Source organism: Terrapene carolina, unplaced genomic scaffold (genome assembly GCF_002925995.2).
Source record: "Terrapene carolina triunguis isolate 2854851 unplaced genomic scaffold, T_m_triunguis-2.0 Scaffold629, whole genome shotgun sequence".
NCBI classification, from domain to species: domain Eukaryota; kingdom Metazoa; phylum Chordata; order Testudines; family Emydidae; genus Terrapene; species Terrapene triunguis.
Genome location: NW_020664980.1, coordinates 13,975,572 through 13,989,513, shown reverse-complemented (window position 1 = coordinate 13,989,513; position 13,942 = coordinate 13,975,572). Strand labels below are relative to the sequence as shown.

Below are 13,942 nucleotides of genomic sequence, written 5' to 3'. Positions count from 1 at the left end.
AGAGATTGAGCTTATTCCTGTATTATTTATATACCGTCTCTCTGAAATAAACAAAGCCTCGAAGCGACGGCAGCGCGCTGGGCTCTGCCTCGGTTACACACGCTCCTAGTGCTCTGCCCTCCTGCCTTGGTCCGTCCTGTTTTCTGTTATAACCCCTGCTGCATCTTGTCTTCATTCAGGGCTCCATGAGCAGCCCAGGAGATGGAAATCAGTGGGACTCCTCGAGGCATGAAGTACTATTCCAGGAGTAAGGAATCAGATACGCCTCCTCTCTGCGTGTACTGCACCCAGCGCTGGGGGGCCCTGATCCCGGGGTCTGTTACTGCTGACCAGCCTGCCAGTGAACCCACTTCTAGGCCTTATCACCAACACACAGTGTAAAGCCTTTCGTCATCCATCTTTGGCTTATATCCCATTAAGGCAAATTAGTTCTGCCAACTCGCCCTTGTTCTCCAGCACCACATTCAGGACAGGGCAGGGCGCTGTCGGGGGAACTCCCTGCCTCAGGATGTCTGTCTGACTCCCTGCGTGGCTGCTTTCCAAAGCCATTGTAAACCGTTCCTGTGAGGTCAGCGATTCCCAGTTCTCATCTCGCAGTCTGTGCAGCTGGGTGGGGCCGGAGGTGGCAGTCCGTAGCTGGGCCGAGTCAGGGGCGAATGAGTGTGCTCCTCTTTGCAAAACGCCACGGGGTCCTCCAAGGTGGTCCCTGGGCATGAGCCCAAGCCTGGGTCTCCCATGCCCAAGCACAGGCAGCCTCTGGCCGGGAGGAAGCATTTAACACAGGGAGGAGTGAAGCCCCATGGGGGACGTGTGAATTCCCACGCCACAAACCAACAGCAGTGCTGTGAAAGCCAGCCCTGCCCCAGAAGCCTCCAACGGGAGGGGGATGAGCAAACAGGAGCTGAGCAGGAATCCTGCAGCAAGGTCGCCTGGGAAGCCAAAGGGACACAGTGGGCTGAGAGCTCTGGGCAGGGGAACAGATCCAGGGAGCAGCCGGAGCATGGCCCCAGGGAGCCTGCACCGCATGGTACCTCAGAATCAGTCAGAGCCCAAAGGGAAGGAGACCCCTGATTGGTAACTGAGCAGGTGGTGTGGGGCACAACCACGATACTCTTCACGTCCCGTGTGGGCGGGCGGCACGGGACCGTACGTTGCTGCCGTTGGCATGGAGACAGCAGGGAGCAGGACCGCCTGAATCTGCAGCTGAGTGGTCAACCCAAGGCCGGAGCCAGCAGAGAAGGCCAGACCAGCACGAGGGCTATGGTGGCAGATGCCTACTGCAGCAGAGACCCGGCCTCAGCAATGCACGCTGGCGCTGTAGAGAGACTGGGGCTGGGGCAGTCCCATCCACCCAGACCCGCGCGGCTCCTGCGAGGTCGACAGGGCTCCACCCAGTCCTTCGTATTATTGCTGGGAGTGTTTATTCAGCACCCCCCATAGGGGTGTCTCAGGTTTACTCCAGCAGTGACTTTGGCCCAGCAGTGATGTGGGAGAGATGGGGAGGTGTAATGCAGCAGGAGGAAGGGTGGACTCTCACCCCTCCGCCCCCATAGCAACACAAACCAAACCAAAGGTAGAGGTGACACCCCCAAGGCTGGAGTGTGTGTGTGTGTCTGTTTGCACTTCCGCGTGTTCATCTCCGGGGTCAGTCACACCTTAGCAAAAACTGTCTGGCTCTGGCAGGAGGATCGTCCCCAGAGCCCTCGTCACGTCATGGCAAACAGGAAATCACTCGGGGAAGATTCACTGCATGGGCATCGAGACATAGAGGACCCTCTATAGCTGCCAACGGACAGCATGCATCTAAAAGCAATCAGGGGTGCACGTGTGTGCACTCTCATATGTGTGTCTGCACACACGTGCTTTTATGTGTACAGCATAATGAGCCAATGCTCTAGAATATAGTGCACATTTGTTTGGGGACGCGCACACACACACACACACACACACACACACACACACAGCCTCCTCTCTCTCTCTCTCCCCTACTGTCCCACCAACTCTGACACAGTCCCCCTGCTATTCCTTCCCGATTATTCTTCATAGCAGGAACCCATGGCAGGGGGAGCAGGAGCAGGCCAGGGAAGGCGATGAACGGGACGTGTCCTCCCTGCAGTATGCTATCAAGGGGATCCAGCACCTCGGAGTGGGAGGCAATTCAGGGTGAGGGGCCCCAGCCAATCTTGGCAGCATGGACCCACCCTGGTCGCACCTGCAAAGCGGTGCCAGTTGCTGCGGATGGAGTCTGCGGGGAGCTGGGCAGGGTTCCCCCACCACGACGCTTTCTGAGTGCAAGGGCAGTCACGGAGCTGCACGGAGCCAGCAACAAGTGGCCAGCAAGGCTCTCTCCATGTGGGTGGCCTCAGCTCTGGTGATGCCCTGAGATCTAAATGCACGGGGGGATGAAATCTTGGCCTCTTCGCTTTCTCTCAACAGAACAATGACGGGGAAACTCGGGGAGCTGTGTCTGCCCTCTAGCCTGCCCAGGGCAGCGCCGTGCCCAGTGTACACAACAGAAACCCTTTCAGTCTTTAGCAATGGGAGAGACTGAGGGGAAGTGTCAGAGAAATCCAGAATCTTCCTCTGTCCATCCCACACTCAGCGCTGAGTGGCTGCTCTCCTCTGGCCTTGCCTCTGAGTAAACAGAATATGGCCTGGTGTTGGCAGACATGAGCCAGGATTGATTACCTCCGCTAGCTAACGCTGCCCCTGGGTGAGGGGCTACCACGACCCTCTCACTTCTTCCACAGAGGTGAGGTCGTCTTCTCCTTAGCCCGGCCGCAATGGGCCAACTTCATCCCTGGCGCAATTCCACTGATTCCAATGGAGTTACACCTGGGATGAACGGGATCCACTCTCAACATGGCCCTAAACATGCTCTGCACTTCACAAAGCAAATAAGGAGACTCAGTCTCAATCCACATCTACATATGGTCCATGGGACATCCCGTAGGCTGGTTTTCTAAGTGGAGGACATAGGTTCACATCCTGCATGTGGACCTTCAGATCAGCACTTGGGCCCCTGGAATGACACTTGTCTGCCTTTGTGCAAGTATGGCCTCCGAGTGAGGGATCCGGATGTTACAGCATGAGGTCCCTGGCTGAGAACGAGGCTCGGGGCACGCCTGTCTGTGCACACCAGAGCCAGCCGAAAAGCAGGAAGAAATTGAGGAACATTTTTGGAAAATTGTGGTTGACGGTAAAATTTTGCTTCAGTTGAAATTTTCCAACTAGCTCCGATACGAGCGAGAACGCACAGCCTCTCTTCCCTTTAGACCAGGGGTTCTCAAACTGGGGGTCGGGACCCCTCAGAGGGCCGTGAGGTTATTACATGGGGGGTCGCGAGCTGTCAGCCTCCACCCTAAACTCCGCTTTGCCTCCAGCATTTATAATGGTGTTAAAAGTGTTTTTAATTTATAAGGTGGGGGGGTCGCACTCAGAGACTTGCTGTGTGAAAAGAGTCACCAGTACAAAAGTTCGAGAACCACTGCTTTAGACTGTCTATTATACAGAGACGACAATCTGCTTCCTGTGGCTAATGGAAACTCAGAATACACACGTGCACACAAACTCACACCCCTCTCCAACGTGCATCCTCCCCACGCCACACACACTCACGTCCTGCAAACACCCGCAATGCACATCCTCCTGCACCCCCCACCCCACACCACACAAACCTGTGTCCAAAGCACACCCCCACACAGTGCTCCTTTACCGTACACATCTTACTATACGGACAGGGGGAGAAATGCACTCCCGCTTTCCCTTTCATATCAGGCATCTCCGATTCCCTACACTACAAATCCAGGGGGAATTTCCCCTTTTTACAACACTCCTCTCCACAAAGTGTACAACCAAAGCTTCCCAGGCCTTTAGCAAGGGGTCCCTCTGTGGACTGCATATACAAGCATTGTACATTCATCTCCTAAGCAGGGTCCCTGTCTCCACAAGCACCCAGGCAACATTCCTCATATCCTCTTTAGTCTGGATATTTCTTTAAACCCTTGTGGTTTTTCAGAATCTGCACTGGGCAAAACCCAAAGCAAGCTGGCTGCCAGACAACTCACAACCACCCACCTTCCGCTATTACTTAATTAGTGGATGTGTCTGATTCTGTTCCTTCGGAAACGCTCTCCCTGCCAAGGGAAGGGTTGAATCATTTGGCCCCTCTCTGGCAGCGACAAAGGAGAAGGAACGAAAGCCCTCGCCGTGTTATTTTAGCACATGAAAGCACGGCCTCTCTCTCTCCCTCTCGCAGCGGGAGGCAGATTTATGGGGAGCTGTGAACTCCAAAGGTAGGGAGCTTTGTGGGGCTTTAGCAAAACTTCCATGCTGACAAGCTCCATCATGCATTTTGCAGCTGTGCCCCGGCTGCCCCCCACCCATCTCTCCAGCTTAACTACTTCTGTTTGACAGGAGGCAAATTCCTTCCCCCTGTCCCACAAAGGACTGAGCCAGCTCTTTTTGTGGTAGCGCCACTGCCCCAACACGGCGCTCCCTATCCATCAGCACCGGGATCAGGGATGCATCCCTGACTCAAACGGACAGCACCAGGATCGGCCTGTTTGTTCCTACGGGGCTGGCGGGGAGGGGGAGGCTGGGGTGGGGTGTAAGTCAGGTGGAATTGATTCAGCCATGGTATCTCCTGCCTGGGGCTGGCTTCTTAAATGCGCTTCTGTACAGTGGGCTCAGGAAGAGGGAGAGAAGCTCTCGTAGGATGTCAGAGAGATGGACTGAAGAAAGAAAGAACATATGGTTCTCTTCTCCTGGAAATGATGAGTCTGTCTAAAGCAGGGACATTGGAGGTCAAAATCTTCTCTTTTTTAAAAAAGATGCAACAAACATTTGCCTTGGCTTTGCTTTGGCAACAGCACGGAGGAGGGAAGCAGCGTTTCCTCAGCCAGCCAGCGAGGCTGACACTGGCTGGAGGGGGGCCAGGGTCGATCTGGGCTCCATTTTCAGCGGGGTCGCCCTCTCGGTGTTTATTTCTGAGGGAGAAAGGAGGAATATGGCGGTGGAATGCTGGAGCTGCTGAGAAACAAGCCACAGGCTCCAGATGTTTGTGAATTTCATGCTGAACCACTCCAAACCCGTCCAAGTTATTTTGTGTCCAAGGCTGCCTGAGAAGCACAGCTCTCAACGGAGCCATTTCGGAGTCTCTCGATCTTGCTACTGCCTTTTAATAGCGACCAGGGGGGCCTTTCGGGCTTGCTCTCTAGCTCTGAGGATGAATCTGCTCTTGGCCAGTGAGTTCCTGCTCAGACCAGCTGCACTGCAAAGGCCAGTCTCGCTCCCACGCTGACACGCAGCATCACCAAGATGTGTGGGCACAACAAGTGTACATACACGCACTCTGGTCAGTGTGGCAGAGACAGATGTTTTCTAATGTCCTCAGCACAGGCCTGGGAGCCAGGAACTCCTAAGGTCTAAACTCTGACCCTCTAAGCCAACTACACTGATTTACACCAGAGCTGAGGCCTTCAACAAGTCACTTACAGAGGAATTTTGAAAACCGGCCACTGATTCTGGGTGGCTTGAGTTTGGAGATTCCGACTGTAGACCCCCCAAGGGCCTGGTTTTCGAAGGTGGGGAGCACCCGCATCTCCCATCGACTCCCACTGGAGATATGAGGGTCCAGCTCTTATGAAAGGCAGGCCCAGGGCACGCCCGGAATCCGCACCCACGCTTGAGAACATTGACCTCTCTTCTCTGCCTCAGTTTCCCTCCCTGTGAAACAGGGAGAATAGCAGCAATTCCTCGCCTCCCAGGTGTATGAGGACAAACGGGTTGGTGCATGTCATGTGATCTGAAGAAGAAAAGCCCTGTTTAAGCCCTACGTATTATTGCTGATGAGGGCACTGCATCTGGCTACATCTGAGCGCTTCTCCTGAAGCCCGGGACTGGCAGGCATCTGTGCTCACACACCCTCCATTAAGGAAGGGTGCCACAGGGCATGGGAAGTTGGCAGGTGACCCTGCTTTGTGGAACTCCCCTCCCCACAACCAGCTCAGTCTCACTTTGTCCTTTCCCAAACTTTTCAAAGGTACTTTACGTTTTTTTCCTCTGATTGGGGCTATTTTCTTAAATGGCCATTCTGGTCCCTATATTTATCACTCCATGTTGCCAGTGATGCCAGCTGGGTTTTCTATCCGCTATTCTAGGTCTTTTGCATCAAAAGTCCATTTCAAATGTTCTTCTTCAATTATTATTACTAATAATCATGGCTATTATTGCAGGGCTGAACAGCACTGTGAGCCCTCCGGCAACGCAGGGGAATTAGAGCTAATACAATTATTATTAACTGTTACGATTATTCCTCTGCACAAGCAAAGCCACACCCACACCGCCAGCTCCCACATGCTGCAGCCGCACTTCCCCTGGCATCGCAAGCGGCACCTCGGGACTTAGCCCTTTGGCATACACCCCTCCCTCCACGCCCAAGGCCGCACTCCGGGATGCGTTCATTCGGTCACTCCCCAGCATCACCAGTCTAGCTCCAGCAGGGGCCTTCCGCTTACCTGCCTCCCCTCCCCTCTCATAGCGCCGATTCAGCCATGGACTGCGGTTATTTAACCTGCGGGACAAAAGGGCCACATCCATTCCTGGCCCAGGAATAGGGTTTCTGGGGATGGGGAGGACGTCTCGTCTCCTCCCCGCTGTGAGCAGCAATCCCCGCCTGCCGTCAGAGGGTCTGTCTGGTTGCTTTGTAGCTGGCTGCTGGACTGGAAATCACGAGAAAGGGGGGTTTGTGATGGGAATGCTGACAGATCCTGAAATGCAGCAGAGCTGCTGGGTTATATAGGCACTTGTCACTTAACCAGCTCCTTAGGTTTCCAAATGTCACGGGCATGACTTCCAGCAATGCCCCCAAAGCTCAGGGCTTAACAGCTTTTTCCTGACCCATCAGAGTCGACCTTTTTGCAGCAAGGACATGGCCTGTGCCTATGAGGCTGAGGAAGGGCTTTTTTGGTCACCCTCCCCTTCCCAGCCAAAGAGAAAACAGAATTCCTCCCTGCTCAGCTTACCTAGCAGTGGCAGGGTCCGGTTGCAAAGGGCTATTTTGCACAGGGAAGTGGAACTTGCAAACCCTCAGGTGACCGATGACACAAGAACCTAGCTCTTCCTGAGACGGTGATCTTACCCCTGCATCAAACCCTGACGTACTGCCCGGTGACGCAGATATCGGTGTCAAACAACGGAGAGACTCCGGCCCCACTCATGTCAATGGGAGTTCAGTGGGTCATTGACGTGGGTGGGCTAAGATTCCACGCCAAGCCATTTCTGCTGCTTTGTGGCCTATTACTGCTGTGGTTGCCGAGCCAAAGGGTACCTTGGAAATAACAAGGGAAAGTCTCAAGACCCCTTGTGTTTAAAGGTCCCACAACAAACCCAGACGCAAAGTATCAGATGCTGAGCTCAACTGTGCTGTGGACACATGGGAGAGCCCCTAAACCAGAACAGCATGGAGCACATTTGGGGAAGAGAGGAAGCGACTTGGCTGGATGAAGGGCGTGCTGCACTCTGCCTCCACAAGGGAAAGCCCGTGCACTGAGATGACCTATGCCAATAGTTTAATAGATGAGGCCAATGGTGTTAATGGGCTGGAAGAGGAAACATCAGCTCCCAAACTCAAGATTTGGCAGGTGATTTTCAAAAAGGTTCGATTTCGGTTTTCCACCAATATCCTGCATCCATCGGGTGCCTTTGATGTCCCAGAGCTCCACAGTTCTCCTCCAAGACATCTAAAGGCCCCGTGGCACGGAAGAGGGCTCAGGAAATGACACTGCACTGAACAAACTATTTGATTCCAAACAACCAAGGAGAGAGGGCATGAATCTAACTCCAGATACAGCATTGTTAATATGGTACAGTAAAGGAAACACAGACTACTACGGAGCAGCAGCCAGCCCTTGCCAATGAAGGGCTTTTTTCCACACCCGAGAACCCCATCACCTCACAGCACAGTGTCGCAGGCAATCCACGCACAAATGGAGGTGCCTCTACCAGCCAGTGGAGTGTGGAGAATACGGAGACAAGCTCCATCTCTGACCAACACAACAAATCAGGGCAGAGTTCTTCCACGTGACACCAGAATGAAATGAGATCAATTCAATCTCTCAGTAATGGCACCAAAAGCCATTTCTGAAACTTGGCTTTACACCTCCAAGCTGCTTACCGAGACCAGCGTCTGCGGCAGACCAGAGACCCTCCTGACAGATTCATGAACTGAAATGTAGTCCCATCCAAACGTACCCAGGTGCTCACACTCTCAAAGAAGAGTCGCTCTTCATATGATCCTTGTTTTCCTCCCAGCGGATTATCTTGGACGCTGCGAGGCGGAGGAAGAGCAGGGGCTGGCTAGGTTATTTGCTCGAGGTTCTGACAACGCTTATACCAACTCTGTGGTAAAGGTACTTCCCAGACAATGCCAAACAAGCGGAGCACCTGGATTCCTTTCCGGTAACAACACGACTGTATCAGGTGTGAGTTGCCCTTTGTGCAACCTGGCTTTATTATGCCAGGAATGTTACCTAATGTGGCTGAGTGATCTTATGACACAGCTTGTAACCCACAGCGGGGAAGCCGATCCGGTGGTGGATAGGCTCAGGTCTCCAACAGATTTCCAGGTGGGACCACTTTGCTTCCCCCAAGCCAGCAGGCTGGGCAGTTCAGTGGTGACACAAGTACCGGAGAACTGAGTGAAAAATCTTTCCGCCGGGCACCAAACTCAGGGAAAGAAACTGGGTTCATCAACGCCACATCTAAAACCACGGGGGGAACTTTCGCTCCAATGTTTTGAGCGTTTGACAAGGAGGAAATGAAGGCAGGTTTTCTGGCAGGAAACAACTGATCTTTCGCCTTAACTACAGCTATGTGAAACTTTCTGCCCACAAACCAAATCAAAATATGTATTTTCCAGTTCTGCTTCGGGTATGAAATTTTGGCCTCTTTTCTGGCCTCAAATCTTCCTCCCCCCAGATGTCAAAACTCCATGTGACCTAGGGCACTATAGACCCAAAGGAAATGCCAACCCTAACTTGCTCTGGGGGAGCCTCACCCCACACTTCCCTACTTTGGGTAGGTTCCCAGCTTTCTGGTGGGACATGCCACAGGTGTCTCTGGTGCTCTGTTTGGAAAGGCAATGGAATACAGTGGTCTGGCAACATCTCCCGGGGGCCGTCAACAAACTCAACTGGAACACTCGGGGGAGCGTCTAGCTTCCTTTTGCACGTGGGCAAGAGGAGATGGGAAGCAGGAGGAAAACGCCGCTGCCTTTGCAAAATATGGAGGGGTTGGTGGAAAACAAATAAGTGGGTGAAAGCTGGGGATTGCATCCTGCTGCAGACGTGAGTGAAAACTTCAGATTAACCCAATAAATCGACAGCTATCACAACATACCCCACAGTAATCCCATCGAACTCCAGTGCCTCCCCCCAACTCAGTGCCTATTGCTACTGCATTCCAGGAGGCCTTCCCCAGTGCCAAGGTGGGCTGCACACACTCCGTCTAAACCTGCAGGAAACTGACACACAGGACACAACAGATTTGGAAGCAGCAAACTTTGGGGCTCTGGCGGGTCGGTCAGTGCAGCAGATAGAGCATCTGTATTTCAACGGGTGGCAGCTGTGCTCATCCAGGTGCAGATCACCAGCACGCCCCTCTCAGCCCTGAGCGTGGCCAGAGAGCAGGCGATCTCGTCTGTATACGTATGTAAATGGGCAACCACTCGCAAAGCGGCTGTGCGGTGCCAGGGAGCAGCCCAGCCAAAGTCCCTGGAAGAGGGGGGAGCCTGATTGGCTCTCGCCTGCTGAGGTCAGATGCCGTACTTTAAACAAGGAAAATTAAACTTCCGCAAAGATAAAGGGGCAAAACGGCAGCTGTGGCAGAGGTGGAGGGAGAGGAAAACGTAACAGATGGAAATCCCTGCAGCGTCACAGGAGTTGATTGTCTCAGTCTAGTCCAGGGCACAGCAGTGTCTGTATCCGAAAGCCACCACCACTGCCATTCAGCAGAGAAGCCAACGCTGAACAAGTCAGGGAGACCAAGCTGTCTCCTCCCTAGAGGAGGCCTTCCGAAGGGAGGGGGAGGCACACTGCAGGGCAATCCCATCGCCCCTGCCTGTGCTGCAGTTGCTCCGCGTCATAGCAGAGGGCATCTAGCTCTGGGCCGGTCAATCCAGCACCTAATTCACTTCCAGAACTTAGAAAAGCAAACAACGGGAAGTTTGAATAAGCAAACTCCCCCCAGGGGCACGGGTGCTGGAACTAGGGGGCTGCCACACCCCCTGGCTTGAAGTGGTTTCCATCAGATGCAGGGTTTACAGTTTGGTTCAATGGCTCTCAGCACCCCCCACTATACAAATTGTTCCAATGCCACAGCCTGGGGCACCCTGCCTCAATATCAGAAGGGCCTGGAGTCAGATTTCTGTTTAACACACAGGGGCGGTTCCAGGCACCAGTGCTCCAAGCGCGTGCCTGGGGCAGCAAGCCGCGGAGGGCGGCCTGCCGGTCGCGGTGAGGGCGGCAGTCAGGCTGCCTTTGGCGGCTTGCCTGCAGGAGGTCCGCCGGTCCCGCGGTTTCAGCGGCAATTCGGTGGCGGGGACGCCGAAGGCGCGGGACCGGCAGACCTCCCGCAGGCAAGCCAGCGAAAGCCGCCTGACTGCCATGCTTGGGGCGGCAAAATACATAGAGCCGCCTCTGTTAACACATCAGGCAATGGAGCAAGCTGTGAGTGATGGGCAGACCTGGAGGATGATCCCAAATGATGAACAACAGGTACAGTTGGAATCCAGCAAGACCAACAGGTGTCTCAAGGAGAACTTCTCCCCTCGATCCAGCCTGCCAGTGCCTCCATCCCTGCACTGGGGTGCGACATATCCCGGGGAAAATCTGGGTTGTCTGGGTATTGCCAGGATCTAGGCTCAACAGCTGCAAGTGGCTCGTTAATGGGTCTCCTGCAGGTCTAGTTTGCAGCCCATGATATGAAAATGCTGTGTGATTTAATTATTAACCAGTCTAAGTTATTAGCCAATCAGGAGGCTTTTACTGTGTTATTAACCAGCTGTACTTGATAAAATAATAATACTTGGCCAGAATAACCAAGACTATATACACACACGACCATGGCTCTTTTGGGGAACGTTGACTGCTAATTTGGCTCCTGAACCACTGAGGTCTGAGTATCACTGCTCTAGGGCAACAAAGCCATTGGAGCCACTTTTGGCTAGTCCTTCCTTTGCAGGGACCAGGGACCTGCTGGAGAGATCGTCTTGCTCAGCTTGGTTCCTGCTAACTGACGGGGGATCGGGCACTCAAGGGGGACTTTTTAACATCCTTCGGACAACACATAAGCGATCTCCTTGGCTGCAGACAGGGTGCAAATAGGCAGACCTCCTGTCTCCAATGCAAGGTGGTGTGGCTGGGGCTGGAATCCCCCAGGTGCAGCCCTCTGCCAGAGGAAGACGGGAGGGCAGATGAAGTCTCCTGGGCTAGGAAGGAGTGGGCTGGGATGGCAGTAAGGGAGGGTGCCCTGTGAAGCTGGCGGGTGCAAAACCCCATCAAATCAGCTTGGCTTTAACACAAGACAAGGGCTATGCCTCCTAATTACACATTGCACCGCTTAGCAGCTCCAGCATGGAGGCTTTTACAATAATCAACTCCACACACATCAGTGTCCAGGTTTTGAGAAAAGAAGCCCAAGCACGTTTGCGGCAGAGAGCTGGAGCGGGCAAGGGGTCCGGCAAGCAACCGAGGTGACCTTCTCTGCACTTTTCCCAGCTCCAAGCGGCAGCTGACAGAGACAGAGGGGGCCAGGAGACAGAGGGGGCCCAACTCTGTGCTTCTGCACCTGGCTGAGATTACAGGACCCGGCTTCCCAGCTCTGCTCTTGGGACAAGCAGCAGTTTGGCGTTACTCATTAATATCTAGGCTGCACATCATGTGTCCCACACACACACACACACGGGTGTCAATTTACCGCCCCAGAAAACCACCCCCGGGGCTTGTTTACGTCGCAGCGAGAGGCGAAGCGAGCTGGTCCCCAGCCCCCGGGGAGTTCGCTGGAGCCGGCAGCCGAGAAACCTGCCCGTTGCTTTGCCAGTTTGGAAACCCCCCCAGCCGCCGCCGCCCATCCAAAAGGGCTCCGCAGCCAGAGACGTGACATCCGCGCGGAGCTGCCCAGCGCGCCCGGAGGGCGGCGGGGTGTCCGCGCAGACCCGGCCAGCGCGCGTGGAGAGACCGGGGCGCTCTGTGGCAGATCCCCGGCAGCAGCTGCCGGTCCGGGGCTCCCCTCGCTGCTCCCAGCGGTCAGTGGCCGTAGCGGGTGCAGGTGGCCTGCGAGCTGCGGGATGATCTGGGGGTCCCCTGGCTGCCCCCCAAAGCAGGACTTTCCCCCTCTTCCCCCAGCCGCAGCGGGCAAAGCGCCCCGCCCGCCGCCCCTGCCCCGGGGCACCTTCGGCTCCCCGCGCCCCGGTTACCTTCGGTTCCGTCTGGGTCCGGGCTGGTTCCCCCCGGGGCGCGCCTTGCTCTGAGCCGCTGCGCTTTAAGCCGCCGGGCTGGTCTGCGCTCCCTGGCCCGGGGATCGGGTGTCAGCAACTGGCCGCGTCTGTCAAAGCGGCTCCGCTCCCCCTCCCGCGGCGAGCAGGAGCCGGGGACTCTGCCTCACCCCCGCTCCCCCGGGCTCTGCCGGGCTGGGAGCCGCTCCGCGAGCAAAGCACATTGTGCCGCGCCAGCCGGGCTGCCGCCAGGTCCTAGCGCGGCCCGGCCCGCCCAGGGCGCCTGGTGCCTTTCACTTTCTCCCTGCCCTTGGCGGCTCATCATTGGCCCAGGCCACAAGAGCCAAGTCCCCCCCGGCCCAACATGGGGTGACCAGATATCCCGATTTTATAGAGACAGTCCTGATATTCGGGGCTTTGTCTGATATGGGGCCTATCCCAGCCCCCAGCCCGATTTTTCACACTTGCTCTCTGGTCACCCTCCCCGGCTTTAGCCGGGCACTCTCCTTTGGCTGGCAATGACTACTGGCAAGCTCCGGAAAGGGGAACTCCCCCACTAGAGAGGGGGCTGAATCCTGTCTCCGGACGTCCCCCTGGAGCTCCCACTGGGTGAGGGGGGTGAACGGGCCACACTGCCACTCCTGCGCTCTGCAGCTGCTCTCTGCCGCGACCGTCCCTCTGGGGGGAGATGGGACAGATGTGGGGGGAGGACTACAGCGATCCACTTGCCTGAAGCCTGCTGCGACTGCTCTTGGTAATCTCTGGCCTGGAGCAGAGTCTGCACCCCAAGGTCTCCCACCCCCTGTCTCCAAGCTGGGGACTAATTACATGCCCCTCTAGCCCCCCAGAAGGATCCTGGCTTGCTCTGTTTCTCCCCTCCCTGCCCAGCTTCGCCTTCAGCAAGATCCTTCTGTGACATCATAATCCTGTCCCCATGACATCACAGGCTGTTGCCATGGGAATGATAGTGATGTCACAAATTCAGCATTATGATGTCCACTGGCTGGGATGGGAAGAAGCGAACCTGCTTCAAACACGGATACAAGTAAACAGGTCTATGTATTTTCCCAGGTGCCTAAGGGAGTTAGGCACTTTGCATTTCACCAGGATCGGCACACCCACTTCCTTTAGGCTCCTTGGAAAAGCCCAGGAGTGGGGGGTGGGAAATGATATCTCAGAACTGACCACAGGGGACCATAATGTGCAGCACTGCACCTCTCCACCATGATCCGGAGGAAGGGCGGGCTCACTGGGCCCTTCCTTATACTGTCAGCTATACTTTTGTTTGCCAAAGCAGTGTGCGGCATGGGGGGCAGAGGGAGGGGAGTATCCCACAAATTCCCTGTCCTGTAGGAAAAGGCATGAGGAGCTCCCATTCTTGGCACATCGCTAAGGGAGGCCAGATGGTCTATTGAGCTCAGTTAGGCATAAGGCCTCTGTCACCAGAGT

General features: G+C 55.2%; 1 protein-coding gene across 1 annotated transcript in view; it reads right to left on the bottom strand.

Moving 5' to 3' along the window:
* Positions 1–13,942, bottom strand: part of SYNPO (synaptopodin) — a 58,118-nt gene that overhangs the window by 24,057 nt on the left and 20,119 nt on the right. The window lies entirely within an intron of this gene.